The following is a 16269-nucleotide window of genomic DNA, read 5'->3' on the forward strand; positions in this document are numbered from 1 at the left end:
GTTGAGAAAAGAAAAGAAGGGGGGAAAAATCAGTTTAAGGGGAAGATCGTAGTGGTAATTTAGCAAGACTAAAGCAAAAGATAAAAATCCCTCTCTTGTACCATGAGGGTTCGAACTTGAGACTTTGCTTGATAGGGTGTAGGCTCAATTTCCACTAGACCAATTCTCTCTCTCTTGATAAATCTATTCTAAAATTAAAAATACCTTATCATAGATTTTAATTTTACTTAAAACTTGGGTCATCAAAGGGGCCAAATTAAAAATATGACACACACACATGCATTTATTAATTAATAACAAAAATTTTTAATGAACTAACATTATCTTTTATTTTATTTAGAATTCCCTTTGGTCCTTATTATATGGTGTCTTTTAAAAGGATTTTTTTTATTCTTAATAGAAGGCATTTGATGGGATGTTAATTACACTTTTTTCAATATTGTCCCTATTTAAATTAATTAATTATGAGAGAAAATGTAATGTAAATTTGAAAAAAAAAATTATTTGAATAGGGGTAAAATTGAAAGTTTATGATGTTTTAAGACAAAGTTAATGACTTAACCAGTTATTTTTTATTCTGTTGAGGTAGTTAAAAATGTCATATGATAGAGATTAGAGAGAGTATGTTAATAGTGAATAAATAAATTATTTGTGAAAAATCTATGGGCAAAACTTATAAATATAAATTGGGTATAAAATTGCATCTATAAACCACACATTCGATGAAACATCTAGTAGTGACAAAAGCCTATTGCAGTGATTTGAATATTGCCCAATATGTGGAAAGAGCCGCTGCAAAAAATAGTATGTTGGGATTAGCGATTAAAAATTCTCATATATATATTTGACAAAAAAAAAACTTCTCATATTAATATATACTCCATTTGTCATGGGGTATATATTAAAAGGACCTGGGGTTTTACAGGGAGAATCTCATACAAGAATTTGACTAGAAACTTATTCACATATAAGTGTAATGACCCTGGAAATAATAATGATATTAAAATTAGTAATGGCATAGTTTGAGTGTATTTTTTTATAAATTTTGGGTTATATGAAACAAGGTGATTTGTTGGCTCAGTGGAAGTTATACATGTTATTTACCTATAAGCTTCAAGTTTGAATCCACATATTGCCCAAGGAGATTTTTTTTTTATTTTACTTTAGCACTTTGAAATTACCCAAATGCCCTCTTAAAGAAACAAGCTAAAACTATCAGATTTTTTTTCTTCTGAGAGAGCTAGACTTTACGAGAAGCTTCACCATTGTTGTTCCTCTTCTCCGTTTCCTTCCCTTACATTGCCGGCATGTGCATGCTATTGTCTATCTGTTGTCGCTGCCATAGATCGCTGTCCTTGCAAGTTCTTCTTCTTCTCTATTTTGAATGGCCAGAATCTTCTTCTCCTTCATTGTTTCACGTTGCAGCAAGCATTGGTTTCCACTTTGTCCCAAATTGCATTGATTGGTGAGTTATGGGCCACCTCCCCTCTTTTCCTCACGTTATGTTTGTGCGTGTATTGAAATAAGTAGATTGAACTTCATTTTCTCCTCTTTCTAGCTAGCTATTGTGCATGAAGTGTGGGTGATGGAATCCAAGGAAGCAGAAATTGAAGATTGGAAATCTCACTTTAGATAGCTACCTCTACTATAAATTACTTTGGTCGTTGCAAGAAGAAAAGTTGAAAAGTTGAGTTTAGATTTGTTTTTCTTTAAGCTTAAATTGTTTCTTGGTGGGGAATTTACTTTTTGCAAGAATTGTAAATTTAAGTGTTGATGATTAGAAATATTTGGGTGAGAGATTTAAAGGATAAGAGCCTTGTTGGATTGGTTTGGAAATTAATGCTTAAGGTGTTTGCTATAATGTGTAAAAGAGGAATTTGGTTGGAATGGAGAAATCAATTAAGTATCTTCATTGTATTAAGGATTAAAATTTGGATTTAGTTTGTTTAATCTCTATATTAAAACTTGCAAGGATATAGATATTTCTTGAATACACACACAACACATATTATGTGATGGAAATTATTGGGAAGAGCTATGAGAGAAAAGAGACTAGTATTATAGTTTGAATGTATGGTGTTTGAAAAAAATGTCTAAAAGGAGAAATTTTTTGTTTATGGTGGAAAATACAAATGATAGTTATATTATATCATTGATTAATTAGTATGGAAGGCAATCTTCTCTACAAGAAAAGATCGAAGTGGAATTAGAGACTTTTGACAAAATTATTTTGACTTGTAATTTAAGGGTCAAAGTTGCTTGTTTTTATGTTAAGCTTGGGAACACCTATAGAAAGATTTTGATACAATCTTTGGAAGGGTTGAAGAGATTTTTTTCCTTTTCTACTTTCCTAAATTATTTTGGATTGAAGAGTTTGGGTTATAAATATTATTATACACACACACACACACACACACACACACATATAAGAAAATGATGACCGTGTTTCTTGGGCACTAGGGATTTAAAGATCAAACATTGTTGCCAGAGGTTAATTAGGAATAAGTTATATCTATTTGGGAATATATTAGATAAGTGGATAGCATCCTAATTAATCCATTAGCAAATTTTCTTTTCATCAAAATATTATTTTAAGTAATATACAGGTATTAATGTATTTCTAGTATTGATTATCTTTGATAATTAAATTACTTTAGTTCTCAAAGTCACAACATATACTTTCACGATTTATGAAAATACTTTTATAAGTTCTAGTAATCTTTTATTTGATAAAGACTATGATAGAAATTGGTGAAGTTTATGAGATTCTATTCAAGAATTTTTATATTGAAAATGATTGAAGTTTTAAATTATTAATGTGAGTTTGATCTTGAATGGAAAAGCTTATCTTTATAATGATTATTTTCTTGTATGTTTAAAAAATTGATTTCAAAAGGTTATATATAGAACATTGATTGCTAACGGTGGTCCCGTTAGCCCTTGACACATCATGATTAATATCTAGCTAGCTTGATCTTCGTGAGCATTACACTTACATTTGCTATTCATGAGCTTTGTACTCGCATTTGTTTTCATGGCTTCAAACCGCATTTGGTTAGCATTACTCTCATGGACTGTGTGCCACATTTGTTTTCAAGATCTTAGGTTGTGTTCAATTATTTATTCTCATGAACTGCATGTCCATGTTTGTCTTTGTAACTTTAAGCTACATTTGATTGGTCATTTATTTTTATGGACTGTATATCCACATTTGTTCTAAGTTCTGATAGGTGCTTTAAAAGCAAAATTTTTATGTAATTGGTTTATTTATTCACACATACACATATATACAAACTCCTTTTCGTTCTTATTGTCAAATGTTACTACATTTTCTATTTATTTAGTCTAATGATTTGGTTTGAATGTCAATTGCTTACCAATGTATAATTTGAAAATGAATAATGATGGATACAATGCTACTGTTCATATGGACAAAATGTAATGGTAGATTCTTTGACTTCGAAGCAAAGTGTTTATGTTATTTGACTATTTTCTTTATTATTTGGTTCATACTCGATTATATTTCTCACTATTCTTTTAACTTATATAATGGATGTTATTTATTGAAAAATTATCTTTGGTCTCAAATAACATAGCTGATCCTGTGTCTCTAATATATCATTGAAGGGGTTTCCTATTGAATTGAGGTTGCAACATCATTTTAGTTATTCTCTATCCTAATAGACTATGTTTCTATGTCATATTGTATAAATAATGTTCTAAATCTTTTACATAAACTATAGTTAGGATCCTCGTCTTGATTAATTACTATTTGTTTGTCTATTTTGCTCCTTATTGTTATTGTGCTAAAATTATTGTTGTAAAATTTTTGAGAATCCTATTTTTAGGGAAGGTTCTGTCAAAATTTATATAAAAATTTATGACTTTTATTAGCATGCAAATTATATATGTAAGAATTCTATCTTGGATCATGAATGCATTTATGATTAAAAATATGAGTTTTCTTAAATCAAGGTTTGAGGGATGTGAGTTTATGTTCATATCTTGTGTCAGTCACCCCTTAGTTTTGAGGTGTGACAACAAGAACTAATAACAAGTCTCATTTAAGAAAAAAAATTATATTCTCATTTTAATAAAAAATCCATTTTATATTGGTTATTGTATGTGAATAAGTTTTTTGTTAAATCTTTGGATGTAATTATCTTGGGTTAATACACCTTGGTCTGCCGTTATATATATATATACATACACACATAAATATATACTTCCTTTGAGCCTAATTATAAGAAATTTTAAAATCCTATTTAGTCTTAAATGTAAGGCAAAGATGAAAGATGTAATAATTCCTCCTTCCCCCCCCAAAAAAAATATCGCTACCCCTTAAATTAGAGTTGAAAATACGAACGAGGCCGGCCCTTAAGGGCCTGAGCCCTAAAGCCCGGTCCTCTATTTTGAACTATGTTTCTCAAGCCCGACCCTTATATGAAGGGCTCAGGGCCGGGCCCGTAAGCCCTTTTTAAAAAAATAAAAAAATAAAAATAAAATTAAACATTATAAATTAATTAAAATATTTTGAATTTAAAAAAATAAAATTCTCATAATTTTTTAAAAATTAAACAACACACATTTAGAAGTCTAGTAATAAAATTTAAATCTTGGTTAAAAAATAATTTATTTTTTATAAATATACAAACATAATAATTATAGAAAAATAAAAAATATCAGAAATTTTATACTATACACTGAAATTTATTAAATTATATTAAATCAATTTTAGAAGAAATTAAAATTAATAATAATATAATGTGTGTAGGATCAAGTGAGCAGGTCATTGGCTTCAAACACGTGTTTCACCAAAGAAAATAATAATAATAATAATAATATAACAGGGCTTGAAGGGCTACCCGAGTCCGAGCCCTTTTTTACAGGGTTTATTCGGACCAAGCCCTCAAGCCCGATTACTTTTAAAAAAAATTATTTTCAAAGCTCGAACCCTTATTCAAACAAGGCATCCAAACTTGGCCCTCCAAACCCGGCCCTTACTCCTGACTTTACCTTAAATACACCAACTTGTAATTCCTAAACACACTTTTTATTGCGAACATTATAGGCTCCATGGGCTATAGCCCAATTTTCTATGGGCCAGCCTTGTCTTGCTCAAAAGATTCTAGGCTGCATTGGGTTCACCGACGGAAGAACCAGAATGTTTTTAGCCCATAGTTCTGCACAGACTAGACCATGTTTAAGCACACAAACTTGATCATCTTTGCAATTTCAGAAATTGTCTTCCCCCCCGGGGGGGTGGGGGAATTCGTTAATTAGGGACCAAAAGTAATGTCAGTGATCAATTTTAAGATTAATTAGTAAACTATATTATCTTAAAATTCATTCATCTTTTTTGTAGAGCTTGCCATGAGGCCCAAAATTGTTGGTTTGGTAAACTATTTTCTAACAACGACAAGTAATTAATAATTGAGTAACAATTATGTTGTGAAGAAATTGTATGAAATTCTATCCTTTAATTTATGCATCAGCCCCCAACTCATCATTTACGAATGACGACTAATGACATATTTTAATATTTTAACTAAATTTTTTTCATTCTAAAAAAAAAATACTGTAAACTATACAAGGCTTGGTAAATATACAAGACCTGCAGCTTGTTAAAATACTTTGAATATATGCTAATTAAAATATTTCAATTTTCAAAATATTTTGTATGGTTTGACAAGCTTCAGGTCTTGTAAACTATACAAGATATGTACGGTTTACATACTTGTTTTATATTTTAACAAGATTTGAGGCTTATTTTAATTTAAATTAAATTATTTTAATAACTATTAAAATTTATTTCAATATTATATAATACTCCCTTCATCCTTCGTTATAAATTTCAGATTTTCTGAACACACATAAAAAAAAACATTAAAATTTAGTTGATTTGCAAAAAACTATGATCTGACCAAAGTACCAACATGATAGAAGGATAACAAGTATATTCCCGCAAAATATTCCACAATAGCATCTATTTTCTGTCTGTCCAAAATAGACCAGTGAGAACAAGAATAATCATAGTACTAGAGACAACTAAAAAGATTTGAGTTCCTCATCAATTTTGATGCTATAAGGGTATTAATCATAATTAAAATGAATAGAATTTTTCTGCTCTGCCATTGGAGTTTACTTGTTATGCAAAAAAAAAAAAAAACGGAGTACTATGTACATAAAACAAGAAACAAGTGATAGACTCAAAGTACATCGTATTAACATATAAAACTACAAGGAAAATTTTTGTTTTTTAAACATGGATTGCGATTCCATGCTTTCCCTCGTATATTTTTTTTCCCTTTAAACTTGACATCTGTCCCTTTATTTACCAAGAAAAAAATTAACCTTAATCGTTGCTATAGTTTAATGCATACTGTGAAAAAATAGAGAGCTAGTGCCTAGTTGATAAATGACTTCTTTATACAGATAAAATTAGAGTGTTTTTTTTTTAATGTGAACACCAATTTTTCGTTTAATACATAAACATCATAAATTATATTAAAAATTGTTAAGATTGAGTTTAAAGGGAAAGCACAACGAGAGCGTTTGATGAGCAATGTTAAATGCAGTTTTTTTTTTTTCTGTTGCAAACCACATATATTGAATTAATTACATTGAATTCTGGTATATATGGATAAGAGTACTTGCAAAAAATTTGTTTGTATTCACACGAATTCAAAGCCGAAATCTCGTTTATAAGTAGAAATAACGTCTTCCATTAAAATCAACTCATTGATAATGCAGCTAAATTTACAATAATCCAACTACCAGTTAAGAGTCAAATCAAGTAATACAATATTGAGGGAACATATCATTACCATGAAGAATTGTTCAAGAATTGAGAAACAGACAATTTAATTTGTTTCTCCCAATTAGGCTTAGCAAAATGCATTTGGAAAGATTAGAAAGGCAAAATCAGACGAAAGCAGAGATGAACATGAACCTGTATGTTTGTTTCCCAATTTTTTTTTTCAATTTTTTTCAATATAGTTTTTAAAATTGTTTTTTAAGACAAAATAAAAAGAAAATCTGTTTGATTCTATTAATTTAAAAATAGTTTTAGAATTGAAAAATTGGCTGATAATGATAGTCACTAATGATTAATGATGGTGGATTATGAAAGAGATTTATTTTGAGATTAATGAAGACAAATAAAATGAAAACAGTTCACCAAAAAATTTAAAACAATTTTAAAAGCACTTAAATTCAAAAAATTATTCCAATGAGTTATTTTTAAATTTTTTTGTTTTTAAAAACACAAAAAACTTGTTCTTAAAAATAGAAACCAAACAAACCCTATATAAAACTCCCTCAATCTTAAATTATAAAATACTTTTAGATAAAATCTCACGAACCAATAACCTTCATTAAATACACTTAAAAACCTTATTTTTTTCAAAATAAAAATGTAAAATTTTAAAAATATCCTTCATTTAATAACCTTAAATCTGGACCTAATTAGTATTAAATAGAGAGAGAAAGGATAATTTTGAAATAAGCATATTTAATGAAACTATAATTTTCTCAAAGTGTCTTATATTTTGGGATGACATATCTCCTCAAAAAGTGTCGTATAATTTGAGATGGAGGGAGTGTTATTGGTATATTACACATGCACTACATAATTCCCATGCTTAATTACGCTTTATTGAAACATTGCTGATATAAAGGAAAAACTAGGTATAACAACCTTTCAATGTAATTCTACAATCCGCAATTAATTATAGCTAGTCATATACAAGCTAGAAATTCCAAAGAGTTATGTTGGAAAATTTTAGAAGCCAGGTAAGGATTCTTAAAAGCCTCGCTTGGAATTGTTTTCAATTAGTCACTTCTTTCATATTCGTCACTACAATAAAATAAGCTAAATATGATGACTTATATTTGACGGTTATAAATGAAAAACGACAAATAAAAAAGGCGCTAAATACTTGACGGTTGTTTCAACTGTCAAGTATTTAGTATATATTTGATGGTTATATTAGCATAACCATCAAATATATATGCATCCCAAATTTAATTCTTTTTATAAATATATTTGATGCTTTTTTTCTAATAACCGTCAAGTATATGTTGGAGTACTTAACGGTTATTTGTAAAAAAGCATCAAATATATTGTTCAAAAGGAAAAATAAAAAAAATTAATTACTTGACGTTTGTTTACTAATAACTATCAAGTATATCTGCATTTTATTTGACGGTTGTTTCATAACAAGCATTAAGTAATGAATACTTGACGATTATTATTGCCTTTTAAATTTATGCTCCAGAACCTTTCATTTTCACATTTCTGCAACTTGAACGTTTTCAAAAACACACCCAGAGTGCTCAGAAATCATTTTCCGTCACTAAAACTGCCCAAAAACACAAATTTAGACTCAATTCTTCTTGGGTTTTGCTCGTGGGTTCCATTTTTTGGGGTTTGTGGGTTGTTCGTTCATCCAAGTCTTCATTTTAGGCATTTTGGGTTCGTTCTCCATCTTCCATATGTAAGTTTAATTTCTTCTTCATCTGTTTAATTCATTTTTGGGTTTAGTGTTTAGGGTAAATCTGACTTCAAATTCCCCTACTTGCTTTTCAACAGTGCAAAACGCGAGTTGTCTTCTTTCCTCCTTCCCCTGCTCTTCTTCTTCGTCCTCGTACTCTACCTCTCTTAAGTAAGTTGGCCTATCCTTCTTCCTTGTGATATTGTTGTCAATTGATTGTAATTAGGGAGTTGATTGAAATTAGCAATTGGAATATGAATTTTTTGTTCATTAGAACTATGATTTGTGATTGAATGTATATAGGCTTTTGTTTTCAGTTCTTTGTTAGTTCTGAAATTAAATTTAAGATTATATGAAAATTAATTTACTGTTGGGCATAATATGAATTTGTTGAAAATTTGCTTCCCGTGTTGTCGTGATGGTGATTAATTTTGTTGTTGGATAACTTGATTATAAATGATTGAGTTATATTGAATTTATAGGACAAAATAGGTTGTTGGGATAAAATTTTTATATCAATTATTGTTGGGTAACTTAATTGAGTATAATTAAGTTATATGAGAACTTGAAATGAAACTTTTTGTTTAAGTTGATTAATTGTGTTCTTTTTATTTAAGTTGATTAATGTTTGAATTAATCATGTGGATTTTGTTTAAGTTATTTAATGTTTGATTTAATTGTCTTCCTTTATAGATAAATGGCTTCTGATAGCGAGTCTGTTAATACCCCTCAATCAATTTTAGCTACAAATTCGACTGAGGTTCCGAGTACACAGAAAAAGCTAGAGTAGGAGTACAATAACATTCAGCGGGGCCTAACGATAATGGAAGAGGTGACAAAAACAAGAGCTGCAGGAAAAAAAATTAATGTGCAATGGAACAAGAAAGGGCAAGCAATTGAATCTTCAAAATTCATAAGTTATATTGGGGTGGTGGTAAAGACTACTGTGCCTATCACAGTAAAATCATGGCGTAACGTAGATGAGGCCATGAAGGCTCTTATTTGGGATATTGTAACAGTAAGTTACATTTTACTAAGTATATTTTGATATAAACTATTTTTAAAATTAATGCATCTGATATGTTGTTTATTTTATTTTGCAGTCAGGATTTGACATTGATGAGCGTAGGCAAGATTTTGTCCTACAAAAAGCTGGGAGGGCACTACGGTCTTTTAGATATTTCATCACACAAAAATATTTGAAAGATCTTGATGCTGAAATTATAAATTTTAACAACTTTTGTTAGATAGCTATTAACTTGAATTTGTTATAACTCTTTGCATATAGTACTTCGAGGATGCCTACTGTATTTAGTATGCAGTTGCACATATAGAAGAAACTCTTGAAAAGGTAGCTCAGGCTGTGTTTAACATGTGGATAGCAGCAGTGATTAGGCTCAATTAGTTTTAGTATACACATTTATTTTTTTGGTCCATTTTATGTCTAAGGCCAATTAATTTTGAAATTTAAACTTGTAAAGTATGTAAAGTTATAAATTTTTTTATGGCATCGGGTTTAGAGTATAGGTAGATATAAGATAAATTAAAGATATTTAGATTGTAATTTCAATATAAATAATGATTCAATTGTTTTTTATTATTGGCTGGCTGGTATATATATTTGATTGCTTTGTATTTGTAGGTTTAAGCAGCCCCTAACTTTTAAAAAAATACATCATAAATACTTGACGGTTATTTAGAAAAAAATGTCAAGTATAAGTTTAATTGACGGTTATTTTGAAATAACTGTCAAGTATTTGGCACACAGAATTTGCAAAAACATATTTGACACTTGTTACAAAATAATCATCAAATATTACTAAATACTTGACAGTTATTTTAAATAACCGTCAAGTATATTGCTGCAGTATATGCAAATGTTTAAGTGATTACTTGACGGTTATTTTAAAATAACCGTTAAGTAATCTCTAAAACATTTGACGGTTTTTAACCGTCAAATAAATATACGTCACCTCATTACTTGACGGTTAAAAACCATCAAATAATTTCTAAAATAACCGTCAAGTAAGGAGTATTTTGTAGTAGTGGTTCTTTAATTTTAGAAATGACAAAAATATAAATGGAAAAACATTAATGTAGCTATAAGAAAACAATGTTTAAAAAACCAAACCGCACTGGTCAATTCAACTGGTTAAATTGAGAACTAACCACTAGTCTGGTCCCGATCACTCCTAAAAACCAAAACAAAATGAAAAAGTCAAACACTGTCAAAACCAATAAAACCAAACCATTTCCAATATTCAACTAGACTAAGAAAAAATAAAATAAAAATAAATAAATGCCAATTTAATATATTGTTGAGCCCGGAGTTGTAACTCAGCCTCGCGTGCTCGCAAGGATGCTGAGCAACCACTCGCATATTTATGCACAGTACTCTTTCCAAACATTACCCTCTGTTTGGCTGGAGGAAAGGAGAGGGATTGCTTGGATGGGACAAGGGAAGGGAAGGAAAGCTTTTAATAAATTGAGGGGATTGGGAAGGATTCCTCTCTCTCATTTCCCTCCAACCAAACATAGTGTAAAATAGCTACTTGATGTGGGACCTGAGAATGAATGCAAACGGCTTCTCCTTCTTTTCTTCCCCGTTTCCCTCATTTTTCTTTGATGTTTATTAATTCATTTTGCTTAATCCTTAAACTATTTTTCTAATGCAAACGCAAATTTTTAATTTTTATACTTCTAATTATTTATCTATATTTTTATATAAAATTTATCTATCAAATTTAGTTTTAATAAACTCTTAAAAAAACCTAATTATTTGTCATTTCTTTTGTTTAATGGATTATTATTCATAAACATTAAACAATTTTAAGTAATTTTAAAGACATGTGATGATGATAAGAAAATAATTTCGCACCATCTTGCCTCTCAGTTTCATTTATTCATGTACCAATCATTTTAAGTTGGTAATCTGTTCTTTTTAAAATGTTTCTTGCCAATATTATATGGTAATAAAATGATTTTTTTATTAAAAGAGGTAAAAATGTTTATAAGATGTTATTTACATTGTAATATTTAATATATACTCCCCCGTTCAAAAATGTAAGACATTTTTTGAGAAGTTAGATGTTAAAAAATATAAGGCATTTTTAGTCTTTCTAGGTGTAATCATTGCCTTTTTTTCAAGAATACCCCTATTGATAATGACTTTTTATTTATTGTTGGGTGTTTAGAAGAGGTAAATATGAAAAGATAGGATTAGTTGAAAAGTAGGTAATTACTTTATTGGAAGGTGAGATTTGGTTAAAAATATCTTACATTTTTTAATAGAGGGAGTAAAATTTAAAATGTAATAATTTAATTATAAATGGTTCGATCGCAATTCAACCACAGTTAAACCATTGACACTTATATTGACCTTGCCAAGTTTAATGACCGGTTTGATTTTTAAAACCTTGACCAAAAAAAAAATTACTTAATTAGTTGAAAACAGTTTCAACTAAGATTTCTAGGATTTCCAAGATTTTTTAGCTTTCATGTTATTAGTGCTGTGTAAGCATTCAAGAAAAAGGTCTGGTTATTTTGTTATAGGGAGAATATGACAATGGATGGAAGGTAATATTGGTATTTTGTATTGAAAAAAATTGGAGATATATTTTGTTTGAGCGTTTTTAACCTGTCAGGTAATTTAAAAGCCGAAAATCTTGAATTTTTAATTACCATCAACTTTGTGCTTTCAATATTTATAGATTATATCTCATATATATATATATAGTAATGTTAACTAAGTACTTTGGATTAATTTTTTACCATCAACTTTGTGCTTTCAATATTTATAGATCATATCTCATATATATATATATATATGTATAGTAATGTTAAGTAAGTACTTTGGATTAATTTTTTTCCAAAAAAAATGCTATGCTCCGTGACAGAAATTTGTCCAATAAATCAATAAAATTGAAAATATTAAGAAAAATATCAATATACCAACACATGAACTAAAATTGAATTTTATTAATAATTAATCTTCCATATGTTTTCTAGGAGCATATAACTCCACCAGAAATGTAGGCATCAAAATATTAAAATTGTGAATTGAAATATCTACTTCACTCGAGAAATAAATTTCAGATGGTCAATGGCAACGCCAATGCATGTGAACGAATAAGAAATTATATGCAGCAGTTAAGATCGTGTACATTTTTCTAATTAATTTAATTCAATTAAATAACAGAAAATGGGCAAGTTGGCCAAGAAACTTACAGAAGAGTAATTGTAAAGAAAGTGTCATTTTCCATTGTTGGAATAATAAGATAATGATAATAAATTAGGCAACACTTTCTCACCATGACCAATGCATCCCGTCGTTTATTTTTTTATGATTAACACTTGGCCAAACTTAGTTCAAAACTTTACAATTAAAACGTCAAATTTATGTTTTCTATGTTTTTTTAATGAAAATATTTGATGGCTGTGATTTTTAAGGAATAAATCTTCGTCCAGATATATTCAAGGACAATGTCACGTGTACTGGACCAATTGCAGCCAATCACTCCAAAAGATTGATATATTAAATTCAAATATAAAATTTCACGTTAGCTGGCTTAGCACTTATCACAATGAAACGGTCCGGCTAGTTATCAGATTTTTTTTTTTTTTTACAAAATAGAAAATGAAGCCTATTGTCAATTTTGGGGGGGGGGTAGAACACACATTCTAAAAATTGCAATCGCCATTTTTGGACCCTGAAAAATAAATTCCATCGATCAAACTTTATGAAGAGCATGCGAATATTACAGCCTTTGCATTATGAAGAATAGATTGATTTAATTTCTAGGGTTTTGGTCTTGGTTTTATAATTTAGTTAAATGTAGAATAATAGTTTACAAGAACTACAGCATTTTTTTCCTGGCCTTATCTTTTCTCACTTCATTATTTTCTTTTGTTTTTTTTGGATGGAAACGTTCATTATTTTCTTATATGAACAAACTAGCTATCTTCTCAAATCATTGTTACAAGAAGGGGTGTATATATATACTCTCTCTGTTTAGTATTATAAGGTTTTTTTCCCTTAAAGCTTTAAAAAATATAATGTATTTTAAGGTATAATTAGTAATGTTTTTCAAAAATATTATTAATTGGAGGTGTAATTAATAAAATTTTTTATTTAAGACAACCTATCAAATTGGAACCAGTTTCAGTGCTAAGCACCCTATCGGTTGCGGCAGAAATTAGTTAAAAGTATCTTATGCTTTTAAATAATAAGTACTTTTTTTATCTATTTGATTAGTTTCTGGATCTCCCCACTTTCTTTCTTTTTTATTATTCTACTAAATTTTCGTGGAAGATCTGATCTCTTTAAAAAGAAAAAATCTGGAGGATTTGAATTTTGAATATTATTAATTTTTGATTTATCAGCTTGAATATCATTACTTATACTTCATTTTTTTATAACTTTCCTTAGTTTTAGTCGATAAGCATGAAAGTTTTTTTTTCTCTCTCCTAATTTGTAGTTTATTTCTCTTCGATTGTTTAATTATTAGTATTTTTCAAAATTTCTCTTCTTGATGCTAAGCTTTATAATACTTGAAATTTGATATTCGTATTCGTTGATTTTTTTTTTTCTTGGGGGCCAGAGGCAGTTGTTGAACAGATCTAATTATCTCATTAGAAGTCATACTATATATAGAGAATATTATTTAGGTCCTCTGTTGATGTGCTTCTTTTGTTTTACCATAGATTTGGATTGTTCAGATTTTCGAAATTAATTTTAAATGACATACAACATAGAGTAAAAAAATATTAACTGCTAATGGTTAAATAATGATTGACAAACAAAATAAAATAAAATAGGATTAAAAATCTGAACCATCCATATAGGTAATTAAAAACAACGTAACAAGAGGGTCCGGGTTTGATTATTCATAACATTTCTACAATTTATCTCAGGACTTCTTTAAAGTGTAAAATCTCAAACAATATTTTCTCACTCTTAACGACAAAACAGATCATTGAATGAGATCATTCCAGCACTAATTAATGTATTAGGTCACATCTTAACAACTAATACATCATTTTGATTTATTATATAAAATTACAAAATAATATGTAATCTCATATAGTTTTTGTTACACAAAGCTGTCTTTTTAATGGACATTTTTCCCAACAAAAATTTGCATCTCAATTTATCATATCTTGAGCAAGGTTGTTAAACTCACAATTTTAAATAAACTCGTGACATGAATATAAACTCAAATCGTAAGCTTGGATCATTCACTTGTAAAGGTTTACTTTTATTAATAAATAACCATTAAAAGTATATGAATAAATAATTAAAATATAAAATATGATCATAATTTGATTTAAATATATTTTAAATATGAATCATTAAAATTAAGTCTACCTATATTGATAGATTATCATACTCAACATAAAAATTTTCAAAACAGGGCAACTTATTTTTGTTGCTTTCTTTTTTATTAATACTGATTTTTGCTTTTTGGGTTTTATTTTTCTTTTACCAGTGTCCTACCACTTCTATAAAGTGAGTTTTACACAGTATATATCTAATTTGCTCAACTCAATTAAAAATCTATAAGTTTATCTGATTGTATTTAGTTTAAATTTATGAATAAGTTGATATAATTTCATAAACTAAAAATATAAAAATAGTAAACTTAAAGAGTTAATTCAAGAATTTGATAATAATGATCATAAGAGACTCTTTTTTGTAGATCAAACCTCCGAATAGTTATTGTAAGTTTCTTGGTACTAAATGTTGACTCGCGTATGACTTCAACAACGGCGGGCTCTTGTTGTTACCGAACAAAATGTGGTGACATAGGTTTTGTGGGAAAACCACTGCGGCTTGTCTTTTATGATGTACTGTGTTTTCGTACGAAATCGTTCTTATTCTTAGCTACTAAGTGTACTTTTTTATAATGTCAAAAAATAGAATTATTTCATTTTTTTCAACTTCCCTATCGTATCGAATTGAACACTGACTGAGAGTTAAGAAAAGAAAGCAAAGAAAAGAAAGCACAACATGGACTCACGTGCACGGCATGCTATTAATAATATGAAATGCAGCAGCACTGAATGATGCTGTTCAGTTAATATGAATAAAATAATTTTAAAAAATAAATTTCCAGAAGAGCGCATCATAATATTAATGAATATTTCTTCTGGATGCCGTTTCCTTCCATCACCTGTCACTTCATTTGGATCGCGAATGACTTTTGTGCTTTGATCGGATCTCAAGAAAACTTATCAAATATGCAACTTGAGAATAAAAAACTGTAAAAAGACTGCCTATCTACTTCAACCTTTATATTGATTTGTATTTAAAGAATGTTTTTTAAAAAATTCTTTTCTCAACCCAAGGATTCTTAGAAAATTACAAAATGATGAACCCGGATATAACATTAATAAAATATTTTACAGAAAAAATTGAAGACAACAAATTATTGATATAAAAATACCCAGTTATCCTTTTCGACATGATAGCATCCCTATATAACTTGGCAGTTATGGATCTCGTCTTAAGCATACATAATGGTATAAGGTGTGTGTGTGTGTGTGTGTTTTTTTTTTTTAATCTGAGAATCATGGTTTAATTTTATCCTAAATTGTCATTTTTGGAGATCCCAGATATACAACATGCTTGGTCTCGTGTGTGTGTGTTGATTATGGTAAACAGAGGCGTTTTTGTTTTGCGTGTGCGTGTTGTATGAAGAATCACGTTTTCATGTAGGTCAAGTTAACTAGAGGCTTGTTTGTTTAAGTATAAAAAAATAAGTTATTTCTATAT

This window comes from Prosopis cineraria, unplaced genomic scaffold (assembly GCF_029017545.1).
Source record: "Prosopis cineraria cultivar Desert tree isolate PC_DT_omini unplaced genomic scaffold, ASM2901754v1 PC11, whole genome shotgun sequence".
NCBI classification, from domain to species: Eukaryota; Viridiplantae; Streptophyta; class Magnoliopsida; order Fabales; family Fabaceae; genus Prosopis; species Prosopis cineraria.